A 13,547-nucleotide genomic window follows, 5' to 3' on the forward strand; every position below is an offset into this window, starting at 1 on the left:
TGGCCACCACAGCCGCATGGCCTCCCGAGCGATGGGGACAGTATGTTGCGCCCCTACTGTCAGGAGAACTGCAGGCAGCCTACCAGGCGGCCAACCCCGATGGAAGCACTCCTTATGCAGAGATTAAAAGGACTATCCTAGAGAGATTAGGGTATGATACGGAGTATTACCGGACTCGGTTCCGGAAGGAGAAATGGGCTACAGGCGATAACCCCCGAACCTTGTTCTACCGCATTCGAGATCTGGGTTGTCGTTGGCTACAGCCGTCCAATGCCACGGTGGAAAATGTAACCGAGAAAGTAGTGCTAGAACAATACTTAGAGGCACTACCTGGCAACACCCGGGCTTGGATACGACAACACCCGAATCTGACAGTAGCTCTGGCAGTGGATCTGGCTTGTGCTTTCCATCGTTCCCCTGATTTCCGTCCCCTAGCACACCGCGCCCCCTTTTCTCCTATTCGTCCTCCCTTACGCCCTCCAAACCCCCTACCCGAGTCCCGGAGCACTCCTCTTCCTATTAGGATAACCCCTAGGTTCCCGTCCCCTATCCCTACACACCAAGGACCCCAATGTTTCCAGTGCGCCGAGTGGGGGCACATAGCACGTAACTGTCCAAATAGAACCCCGGGGCCAGAACCTATGGATGTGGGGTTGACCAAGGGGAGGATCTTTAGCACAGGAGTGGTTATCAATCCCTATAACATGAAGGTACATGTAAATGGGAAACCAGTGACAGCCGTCCTCGACACAGGTTGCCAACAAACTGTAGTAGCCGCGGACTTGGTACCCAAGGCCCTTCTGATACCCAACACTCAGGTGAAAGTCACCTGTGTGCACGGGGACCAAAAATTATACCCCCTCGCAGAGGTAGCCCTGGAGATCCAAAAGGAGGTTCAGCTACGGAAAGTAGGGGTGATTCCCGAGTTGCCTGAACGCGTTCTCCTAGGGACTGATTTACCTCGGTTTTCGGACTACTTACAGACATGCACAGGGTCTCCCTCACCAACGGAGTGGTTGACCAACGCCCCGTTTTCCAACACTCCTATAGCACAACCCGCGGACCGACAGACAAAAAGCAAAAGGGAGAAGAGGGAAGAGAGACAGCTGTATTCACGACCACAGTATACACACACAATGCATGTTCTTTCTTCCTCAGATCAGTCTCCAACTGCCTGTCGCAACTTCAGGGCCGACCAAAGAGATGACAGCTCGCTACAGAATGCATGGACCCAGGCTGAGGACGAACAAGAGGGAAAGGTAGGACCGTATTTTGTGGTAAAGAGGGGCTTGTTGTATCGCCTGACTCTTACAAATAGGGGAAAAAGGGAACAACTCCTGGTTCCAGGGCCGTTCCGCCCTCAGGTCTTGTTGCTTGCCCATAGTCAGGCCGGGGGAGGCCATTGTGGGAAAGAGAAAACTCTTGATTATTTGTTAGATCGCTTTTATTGGCCAGGGGTGTATCACGAGGTAGCCAGGTTTTGCGCTGCCTGTGTGCGCTGTCAACTAGTGAACAACCCAGCTCTCCCTAGAGCACCCTTACATCCATTACCCGTGATTGACATCCCTTTTTCCAGGGTGGGAATGGACTTAGTGGGTCCCCTTATACCTTCTGCCCGGGGACATCGATTCATCTTGGTCATTGTAGATTATTCCACGCGGTATCCGGAGGCTTTCCCCCTGACCACAGCAACGTCCAAGGCGGTGGCCCAGGCGATGGTTACACTGTTCTCAAGGGTAGGTTTTCCCAATGAAATCCTTAGCGATCAGGGGACTCCTTTCATGTCACGACTGATGAAGCAAGTCTGTGACATACTACAGATCAAACAGTTAAGGACTTCCGTATATCACCCCCAGACCGATGGTCTGGTGGAACGATATAATAAAACCATCAAGACTCTGTTGAGGAAGCACATCGATAAAACAGGCAGAGATTGGGATCGGCAGCTACCACTAGTCCTCTACGCCATTCGCACACATGAACAGAGGTCGACGGGGTTCTCCCCATTTGAGCTTATGTTTGGAAGGAAGCCCCGTACACTCCTGGACATGGCAGCCGAACAATGGGTAGAAACCGAGGACGAGGGAAAACCCCTGCTCCAATACAGTGAAAACCTCAAAGAGACCCTGTCCGCTGTATGGGAAGAAGCACACACGCACTTAGAAAACGCCCAAACACAGCAAAAACGGTTATATGACAGGAATACCAGGTTGAGAGAGCTGAAGGTGGGGGAAAAAGTGCTTATTCTCTTACCCTCTTCGGACAAGAAACTGCTAGCCACTTGGCAAGGACCCTTCTCTGTCCTGGCCAAAATCACACCAGTCACGTATAGAATAGCTGTCCCACACCACCCTAAGGCGTCCCAGATTTATCACATTAATCTGTTGAAAGCCTGGGAAGAACCGGATGTAACCCCTTCCGGATCAGGCACGCAGGTAGGCTTGGTCGTCACAAACAAACCCCTAGAAGTCTCCCACTATACACACGAAGTCACAGAAAACCCCTCCTGGGGTTCTCAGACAACGAAAGAACAAAAGAAGCAGTTAGAGACCCTCTGTGCGTCTTTTCCCACGGTAGTCTCCGGAAAACCGGGGAAAACAACACTTGTGGAACATTCCATCATTGTTCATAACACCCAACCCATTAAACAGGCTCCGTACCGGATCCCAGCCGCGAGACGGAAGGCAATAGAGGAAGAGGTCAAAACGATGTTAGAGGCAGGGATCATTGAACCGTCAAAAAGCCCCTGGTCATCTCCCATCGTTTTGGTGCCAAAACCGGATGGAAGCATCCGCTTCTGCATCGACTTCCGGAAAGTAAACGCGGTATCCCAATTCGATGCCTATCCTATGCCAAGGGTGGACGAATTGGTTGAAACGTTAGGACAGGCCAGGGTTATGTCGTGTATTGATCTAACCAAAGGATATTGGCAGATCCCTCTTCACCCAGACAGTAGAGACAAGACCGCCTTTATAACTCCCTTGGGTCTCTTTCAATTCAGAGTAATGCCCTTCGGTCTCCATGGGGCGCCCGCGACTTTTCAGCGTTTGATGGACGTTATCCTGGGCCCCCATAGAGATTACGCCAAAGCCTATCTGGACGACATCGTGGTATATAGCCCGGATTGGGGAACCCACATGTTGCATTTACAGCAGGTGTTTGGGGCCCTTCAGAAAGCAGGACTAACAATCAACCCCCGGAAGACCACCTTAGGAGCTAACCATATCGAATACCTGGGATATGACATCAGAGAAGGACAGGTACGCCCCCAGGTGAATAAAGTGGCAGCCATCACCCACATCCCCCGCCCCACAACGAGAAAAGAGGTTCGTTCCTTCTTGGGCCTGGTGGGGTACTACCGGCGGTTTGTACCACATTTCTCCTCTGTGGCTAGTCCCCTAACCGACCTGCTTACCAAACCCTTTTCCAGAGACAAAATGCCCTGGACCGCCACCCAAGAACAGAGCTTCAATGACCTGAAAACAGCCCTGTGTAAAGACCCGGTTTTGTCCTGTCCGAATTTTAACACCACCTTTGTCCTACAGACAGATGCATCAGACAGGGGTTTAGGGGCCATATTATCCCAACCCAACGAGAAAGGCTTCCTCCACCCTGTCTTGTACATAAGTCGAAAACTATTCCCCAGGGAGGTCTCCTATGCCACTATAGAGAAAGAATGCCTTGCAATTAAGTGGGCTGTGGAAGCTTTGCAATACTACCTCCTGGGTCGTCATTTTATTCTCCTGACTGATCATGCACCATTGACCTGGCTCTCCCTGCATAAGGATACTAACCCCAAGGTTTTGCGTTGGTTTCTTGCCCTCCAGCCTTTTTCCTACAGCACTTTCCACTTGCCAGGAAGTCTGCAGAACAACGTGGATTTCCTCTCCCGGTGTCCTTTGACCGAATGGCCCGATCGTCCATTCTCGGGGGAAAGGCAGTGTGAGGGATCCACAACCCCGACCCAACCCAAGATGGCCGCGGGATTGGACACAGCCGGAAATCGGGTTGGCGGTCCAGCTATGGCCATGGGGAGCGCTGTTTCCGCTTTGCGCATACAAAGCGGGATGTCCACAACAAACGAGCGCGCGGAGCCGGAGTCGGGACTGGGAGGAGTAGAGGAGACCTTGGAAAGCGCTTCAAGGACGAGGGACGGAGGAGAAGACGTCGGAGAGACCGAGGAGAGGCAGGAGAGGCAGGAGAACGTCCCAAGACCGAGGGACCAACCAGAAGACACCTCAAGAACCCCAGAGAACGCGAGCGAGACCGGCCCCCTGACGGAACCAGAGGAGGCAGGATCTCACGATACCACGGTCACCTGGGACCGTGGCGACAGGCAAGTGACGGGGGAGACTGGGGGCTGGTTCAAAGGGTGGTGGAAGGGCCGCCTGAGCACTACACTACGTCACTAGCACGGTTGACTCCCTCACTTAGGCACGGCACTGTTAGGGACTGGTGTTTGGTGTGCACATCCCTGTTTCCCCGCCACTTATCTTGAGAATAGGCAGAGACCTGACCCTTGTTTTGTTTCTTTCCTTTCACGCTCCCTGCTGGATTTCTGGAGGCCGGTCAAAGACTTCTGCACCCGAAGAAGGGATACAGACGCCAGACCATTGACCAAGCGCCAAACAAAGACTGCCTACTGTTTGTTTACTGTGTGTACTCAGTGACTGTGTAACTGACCACATAGAGAGCACTACCTTGTTTAATGAGCCAGCAAGAGCATATCAAAACCAAACGAACGAATAAAGCTGGTAAACCATACCCACAGACTCGCTCCTACCTTCGTGTGCCTAGTAGCCGGGACCGAAGTCCTGACAATTTCATTCAAACTGTTTCACCCTCATATCACAGTTTTTATCAGGTTGCTGCAGCAAAACGTGTGGTGTCATAATAGATTTATGGATTGATGCCACAGTCAGCTTGACGTCAAAGTCTGACAGCATACGCTACCTGAGAAGCGTCAGTCCGTTTTGTTTAACCATAATACGTTTTCATCAGTTTCTCAGTGTGATGTCACAGTCAGATGGTAGTTCCCTGATGAGATGTGATATTTAATCTGACACCAAGAGGCATAAGTACGAGCCCCTATTGCCACCAGAACGTCACTTTCAGTGACTTTGTGGTGGCGATAGGGCTGTGCCTTATGTACAAGGTGGCGTTAAGCCACTTAACCTGGCTTAACAGCGCCTTGCACATAAAGCCCTTATTCATGCCATGGTTAGAGTGTAAGGGGTGGGTAGTGGGTGTTGAGGTGGGCATTCCACCGCAACACCCAATCATTTTGACTCTGCCCCCTATGTACAAGGGCAGCGTACATAGGAGGCAGTGCCAAAATTAAGACCAGGTAAATCCTGGTCTTAAGTTGGTGAAACGAGGAGAAATTCATCATTTCTCCTCGTTTTTGCTTTTTTCCATGTGTGCTGCCTTGTGCAGCACACATGGAAAAAGCAAATTGCCATGCATTGTTTATGTACAGGAAGGTGCCTATTCCAGTACATAAACAAACCTTTAAAAAATGCCACTCTGTCACTTTCATGCGTTCTGCATGAAGCAGGACACATGAAAGTCACAGAATGGCATTTTAAGATTGTTTATGTGCAGGAAAGGACATCTTCCCACACATAAACAATCCTCTCCTGCATGCATTGCAGACACCCTTGTACTGTGGTGCAAGTATGCCTGTGTTGGCACTAAATTGCTAAACTTAGCGCCATCGCAGGAGGAAACGCAAGACTGAACCACATTCTTGTAAATATGGTGCAGCCTTGTGTTTCAGAAGTCACGGCAAGAGGTGTTATGCCAGGATGGCTAACGCGCGCTCAGCCACTTCCTTGTACATATCCCCCCAAGTTCCTGGAGTCATAATACCCTCTGACGTCTGGTTGTTATATGGACATCAGAATCCGTTGTCAAGATTCTAAGAGTGACGTCATAACCTGACGTCAAGTTCTTGGAATGAGCAGCTTGCTCTGCTCAGGGAGTCGAGACAGGGACAGGTGACCTTTCTCCCTGTCACCTCCCCACATTTCAGAGAAATTTCAGACACTTTATATAAGTTTTAGAGAAATTAATGTATTTTTTATTTAAAGAAAGAATAGGTTTATTATGAATAAACGGTGCGGCACCATGAGAGGTGGCCGCAATTATCTTTTTATTATATTCTTTTCAGCATTTTTAACGCTGTCCCTTATATACGGTGTAAATTGAATGCTTTTTTTCCACAAAAGTTTTATCCGAATAAAGAATAAAAATTGGAAAAAAAGTTAATGCAGTAGAGAATAGAGCTTTTAAGCTTTTTAAAGCATAATTTCAGAATAAGCTATCCCTTTAAATCTCCACCATTACCAACCATACCAAGTTAGTTTTGGGCCCTCAGGGATTCTGAAACACAAACAATAGAAACAAGTCAAAGGAATTAAAATCTCTCGAAACTTGAAGGCTCTGGGGGTTGGCTGTAAAACCTGATGTTTTATAACACCACTAAAAAAACTATTGATTTCCCACCACTGCGCGATCTATTTTTCTGGCAGAGAGCGCGCAAAACATTACTAAATGTTCGTGATAAACCCAGGTGGATTCTTTGGAACCTTCCCTGGTCGATTTTGAGCTGGTTGCGCGGCACAAGGGACCGCCTCAGGAGGAGAGCGGGGACAAGTGAAATGTCACGAATGACACACAAGAAAAAGCGCCTGTTTTTTCAGACCATGCAGGTTTGGCGCCATGGGAAGAGTAGAAAAGGCCATCCTCACATGACGCGGCAATCAATTTGGGAAATTTGCTTTTTATGGCTGGTTATAGATGGAAAAGGGGAGCCATTAGAAGCAACGTGTCTTGGGCTCCCCGACCGCTTAGACACCAGCCAGGGTTTATTTTTTATTTTTAAAGTTTTATATAGCGTGAACAGGACCCCGGAGGGTTTCAGAGAGCTTTGTAAATGATCGGAAGAGCAAACAACAACATAATCAGGAGAGGTACAGAATGTAGTGGCTCACAAATTGAGGAAAGATACCTCCAAATTCTTTAATGGTAGCTGAGCTCAATATATTTTTTTATGAATTGTGACTCAGGTTGAAATTGTGAATAATCCATTAATTAGGCACAATGTGATGTAGAATGTAGTTTACACCAGGTTCTCATCTGCAATTTTTTTCAGACATCAATTCCATTTTGTATCTAAAAACGTTAATAATCGATTTATTTTTGTCACAAATTGATTACTTTTATGAAAACTTTATTAATTACTTTCAAGAATCTGTTAATTTTTTTATGAAAATTGTCTGTTCATACCAAGTGAATTTCTTGCCGTTTCCTCAGACCGAAATTGTTTGAGAAGTGAAGTTAATTTGCAATTTTTGGCAAAGCAGATTTGTCACCAAACTCAGACCGATTCCTATTAGGAAAATCTAATTATTTATTTTGAGATCCCAACTTCTTGATAGTTCTATTTTCTGTCTAAAATTAGTTGCTGCAAGGCATTATCATGTCATATATTTTGGGTCTCCTTGTACAATATTGTCAAAGTCATCATTGAAGGCCAAGAAGACAAGATCCTTCATTTCTAAGTTGTTTCACCCTTGATGACTGGGTTGTAGTAACAATGAAAGTTAACAAACCTCTAAAATATCTTATCCCTCAAATTGTGAATCTCTAATCTTAAATTGTATTGATCGACTCTTGACCGATGCCACAAAAGAATAAAAAATATACTTCTTATGACTACAGTGGATCTGTGTGGCCTCAAATGCCTCTCCAGTGGTGTAAAGTGTGATGTCACCACTGCTGAAAAGTGATCGATGCAAGTTTATGAATGATTTTCAGGTTCTTGCTCCAAGTGGGTTGAGTTTCTGTTAACAGGGACATACATTTGTAACCCATCCTCTTAACTGCAGTCGTTGCATACGTCATTTGCTATATCATCATCGCCCAAGCGGCGATCCAGATACTGTACTCCTTTGTCCAATTTAAGTACCAAAGGACAGGAAGGTCTGAAACTCCATCCACGTCGCACTTTAACATCAAGTTAAGTGCCACCTATTTGTCTGTTCGCATTGCACCATTTCAGTTTCCCGTTCTTGATCTATTATGCAGGTAAAGCAGCCTGTGAAATGTCGCTTTATCGTCACCCCGTCGTCCAGCCCCGCCGTCCTCGTCACACCGTGCAAATCTAGCATGAAGTCAATTTACTCTAAGTGCCCTACAGATCCTACATCACACGTATAATCATATCCAACACTGTACTCATTCTAATGCTATGGAGCTCAAATCCTACATTATCCATGCGCTAAGCGATAAAGCGTAAGGCGTGGCTGGAGCCGGGAGGTTGGGAAGGAGAACTGGGCTAAATACATGTTGTGCAGGTTTTAGAGCAGTATGTCTCACAGAAACATGTCTTATGGACTTTTGTGTTTTCTTGTAGATAACAAGGACCCCCTGATATGGATATGACTCCTGGGTCAGGGACAACAGTTTTTTTGAAATGACAAAAACCCAGGCAGACTTCAAACACAAAAGCTGGCTAGATAATGAATAATAAAAACATGAATGTGTACTGAATAAAAAGTAATGCAATGGACTGAAATGATATCAAAAAGTAGTTGAAATTTAATAGATAATACACTCTTTACATAAAATACATAAAAAACATGTGGCTATTATTAAAGTATACATTTAAAGCACATCATGATATATATAAAAAAAGGAACTTTTGTTTTCCTTTTTATGAAGATTAGGGCTGTGTGTCAACGCGTTTCGACAAGTCTTTTGTCTTCATCAGGACTAGAAGATAGTCAGCCACTCTCTCTAAAGAAATCTTTTTGGACAAGATTGTTCAGTGTGGATGGAATAAGGCACGTTCGTTATATCTGTTCGTTTCAGTCTGTATTGTAGCTGTTCAGATAGTATTTTACTGGCAGCCTTCTTTTTTTCTCTTTCCTTTATTTATTGTTTGATATTTCTTTAAAATGTCAGAAAGTATCCCAGAATGTGTTTATTCAATTGGTCGCAGGATACTCTGAGTGATATACGACGTTTATTGGTTCGTTACACTTTCACACTAATTTATCCTTTTTAGGGAAGCAGTTCCTGGAAAGGCTCTTCGTGGCTCGAGAGCGATTCAAAGGACGCGATGTATATTGGTTAAATGTGCGTCGGCACCATGATGTAGGCACTTAAACGTTTGTGTCTCCTTTAACAGAAGAACGTCGTGATGCGGTTCTTTAGCGAAGCGCTTTGTGGTTCAGGGGCACTTCACTGAACGCGGTATATGCTGATTTTTAAAAGGGCGCAGTAGACGTGATGCAGGCACGGTTTGATAGGTGTGTTGCTGCTCGAAAAAGAACTTCCTCCTTCGGCGGTTCCGGATGAACGAATGGCTACATCACACGTATAATCATATCCAACACTGTACTCATTCTAATGCTATGGAGCTCAAATCCTACATTATCCATGCGCTAAGCGATAAAGCGTAAGGCGTGGCTGGAGCCGGGAGGTTGGGAAGGAGAACTGGGCTAAATACATGTTGTGCAGGTTTTAGAGCAGTATGTCTCACAGAAACATGTCTTATGGACTTTTGTGTACACAAAGTGCATGTGGGTCATAAACTCCATTGTAAAACTCTCTTAAACACACACATTTCGACACAGGTGTGTTTCTATTGAAATTGTTGCCACTTTCTTTGAAACTTTTAAAGATCCGTTCAGTAGAGATATCTGTAAAAATTGTAAATTGATACTTGTATAGTGCACTACTCACCCGCAAGGGTCTCAAGGCGCTTGTATGACTACCGCTATGGAACCCATCCTGGCTTTCCCTGTGAGGCGTCCACTCCTGGGCACCCCCAAGGTGGAGGCCAGGCATCCTTAGCGTTGTGGGGGCCGTTGTGGAGATTAAGCAAGCTATTGCCCAGAGTTGCAGAGTGGGACTCCATGATTGGAATAGGCACCAAGGCAAGAATTATCAGGTCCGTGGAATTTTGAGCCCAAGACCCACCGAGGCAGGGAATTGAACCCTGGTCCCGGGCTAGACCTCTGCATCAGGGTCTGCCGCTCTAATCATTGAGCCACACTTCTCCACTGTAACAAGATTATGGCTTGATACCCATCTTCCTGTTCCAACGTATGCTGCAGGTGCATACCAACTACCATGACTTTCCCCACTGACACTGCATATACCATCAACACAGTACACACTCCTGGGCTTCACTCAACTTGAGGGATGACAAGGAACAACTTCAACTCCTTGAAAAGGATGCAAGCATTGAGCATGACGACTCCACTGCGTGTCAGAGAGATCATCTTAATCTGGAAAGCAAATACCTCGATGATTAAATATAATGGTTGAAGACAGCCTGACAGCGGCAAACACACAAGGCCACTACAGAACACACTGGGTTGGTTGATGTTCTGAGGGATTGATGATGGTGCACAGAGCGATGGAGACAGGGCCACTGGCAGCCATGTTTGTTTGTGTTGTGTTTAATGAAGGAAGCAAAAAGTGATGTATGTTGTCAGGGCTTTAAGTGGGATGAAAAAATTGGGGGTGGGGGGTGTCTCTAAGGGACGTGGCCAATGCAATTAAGGGTGTGGTTTAAATACATGTAGGGTAAAAATCTGTGCTTTGCATAGTGTGCCGCCCGACTTGTATTTTGCTGTTTCTGTCATTGCATCCAAATATATAAAACGACAAGTAAAATCATACCTACAACAAGTCAGGACTATTGGCTTTGTCAATGGTTGTTAGTTGCATAAGATAAATAAGCAGCAACTATGGCATGTATATAATATTGAAAACGCTTCCACTTAAAGCCCTGGTGACACCACAACAATGTTGTTGCTCCTGAGTTTCAAAAAGAGTAGGGAAATGCAGAGAGGAAATGACTCTCTTTAAAGGATTTACCTTCCCCTACAAGGCTCACGTGGCATGACGTCATGCCGTAACTTCTCGACTCGTGAGAAGTGAGCAGTGTGAGCATGTGCACATCGAGGTGCCTGATGTCACTGCAGTCCGGAAAAAAAACAGACCGCCTGTGCCAGGGCACAAAACAGAGCCCGTTTCGAGGCCCCCTTTAAAAAACTGCCGGTGCTCAGACTCGGTGAGACCCGGCCCACTGAAAGCCCTGTATATTGTGCTATGAAGGAAGTTCTTTTATCCAGGAAGTTGAACACTGTCTCTCCAGCCCTAATAATCCCCATCAGATTGTGGTAGAAGGTTTGATGACCAGTGCCCTCCAGCTACCCATATGAAGAACATCTACTGGTCAGGCTCCACTCTGAACCATGCAAAAAAGATACACAAACGTCCCTTCTTGTTTCACCCTGATCTACAGACACTGACATTAATGCAATAATCCCAAAAGTGTCATATATGATCCCCATTTAGAAGTGATTACGTTGATCGTGGTATTAGAAGAGGAAATGAAAGGAGAAACACGGAAGGCAAGAATAAAGAAATGAAAGGTGAATTTAAATGCTTGCAAGCATAGAGTGTTGCATACACTATGCAAAACAGAGAAAGGAACTGTGGGAAATGATTAGTTTCAGTGGGGAGTATAAATAAAAGACATCTGTGACCCACCAGTGATACTCTACATGTCCTGCTCAAATGCCTGTTTTCGGATGGAGCCTTAGACATATAAAATCCTCACCATCAGTCACGAGGCAGGCTGGGTTATCACAGAACATCATGTAATTTAGCATATTTTCAGCATATTGATACGTAAAATATATGTCAATGGTGCCCACCCAGAATAGAGCCGCTGCAGTGTATGTACTGTATAAATGGAGACTTGTACCAGTTTCCACCAGAGGTTTCTTCTTTGGGTACTGGGCACTGTACTACACATAACCAGGGCCACCTGTATTAAGCGATTGTGTGGCCGCAGCAATTTTTGCATAATTATAGAGCTACCACATTTCCCACATAATCCATCATCTGCCACATAATCTGCAAATTCTAGCTCTAACTGTTCAAAACTGTAGAGACACGTTGCTGCGCAGTGAAAGGCCCTTTGCAAAGCTGGACTGGTCACCTTTCTGTTGCTTATTGCTATATTTGGGTGATAAACTGGTACTAATGAGGTGCAACCAATACCCAACATGGTTACCAAGTTTAAAAATCATGAAATAATGAAGTAATACTATTTCAAAATGTTCCGCCTTATTCCGCATAATTTGGCTTTTCTTGCTGAATAATTTACTCAGCTCTGACACAGAAGTTGGCCCTCTCTTGCCGCATAATTCCAGTGGCCCTGCACATAAGATGAGCTGCACCAGTGGAGGAAAGAACTCATGTCCGCACTTGGGGAGTGTAGCAGTGAAAGAGACACTATCAGACTGAAAATGGTGGTATGACTTCCAATGTACATGGTTTGCAGGACCCGAAGAAGGGGAAGGGACCCTGGTGGAACCGCACCCGACTGCAAGCAGATGTCTGGGGGGTCCCTGGGACTTGTGTTCTCCCTCCAAGCTGGCTCCCTTAGAACAGGCAATAATGGACGCATAGTCAGCGTGCCTTCTGTCAACCTGATCGCCCCTGTGTGCTCCTCAGAATCTTGACAAAGAGGTTCTCTTACTGCTGTGGGTGACATGGCCATGAAAATGAGGGAACACCCCTAGGGGATTTCACAGGCACGAATGTGCGATTGTGTGACCTGTATTACAGAGGGGGCCACGCAAGCATCAGTGGCACTATGGACCCTAGGGGCACTATAAACATGCACTTGATGTGTTGGAAGTAATGCCAAGAAGAATGAACGTTTAATATTGTAAGGACACATATAAGTATGAGGTCAGTAAGGTGTGTTAAAGTACCAGAGCCAATCAGTCATTTAGACTTTGCTCTGATAAAGATCCCTGTGTGGGAACCTCTTGTGCATACAGACACATGACTCTAAGGACACATACTGCCACAGGACCGGTGTTGTGTGCTGTACCACCCACCAGTGAGTGTGCCGAAGAAGCTATGCCACCAGTCATTCAGAGTCTGTCATTCACGCGACATCCTTTCAGTGAATTTCTCACACACGCGTACAGCAAGGGCGGTGGGTCACGCTCATCGGATGAAGTTGTGGTAAGATATATGTGGTTGGAAAATCAGAGACTGCTGCAACCTCTATCCTTCAAAACCCATGTCTGTCAAGACCTCCAGAACAAGCAAATTCCTCTAGAAAGCTTGGGAAACCGACACTTCACCTGGAATGTGTCTGGCTGCAACTTACCTGCCTCCAACCCACCAGACTTTCAGAGACACTGGCCAGTCTGGAAATTCCTGGTTCCCAGCTAGGCCACTCCCCACTAGTTTAAGGCACTTGATAACAGTCAAAACATGGATAGAAAGAAATACATTGTATGAAATCTCATAACATCAGACAACAAAGGCGACAGATGGCAAACACATTAAATAAAGCATGTCATGAACTGCCCATGTTACTGGTGAATGCTTCTGTGTCCAGTTTTCTAAGAATGCAACATTGTATATATATTGGGGGGGTTACCAATACCTCTTCTGTGCCTGTTCTGCGACTTGAAATATACAGGATTGTGGTTTGT

General features: G+C 46.2%; 1 protein-coding gene across 3 annotated transcripts in view; it reads left to right on the forward strand.

Annotated features, from left to right (window-relative positions):
- IGLON5 (IgLON family member 5) overlaps nt 1–13,547 on the forward strand; it is a 976,255-nt gene that overhangs the window by 517,327 nt on the left and 445,381 nt on the right. The window lies entirely within an intron of this gene.

This window comes from Lissotriton vulgaris, chromosome 7 (assembly GCF_964263255.1).
Source record: "Lissotriton vulgaris chromosome 7, aLisVul1.2, whole genome shotgun sequence".
Lineage (NCBI taxonomy): Eukaryota > Metazoa > Chordata > Amphibia > Caudata > Salamandridae > Lissotriton > Lissotriton vulgaris.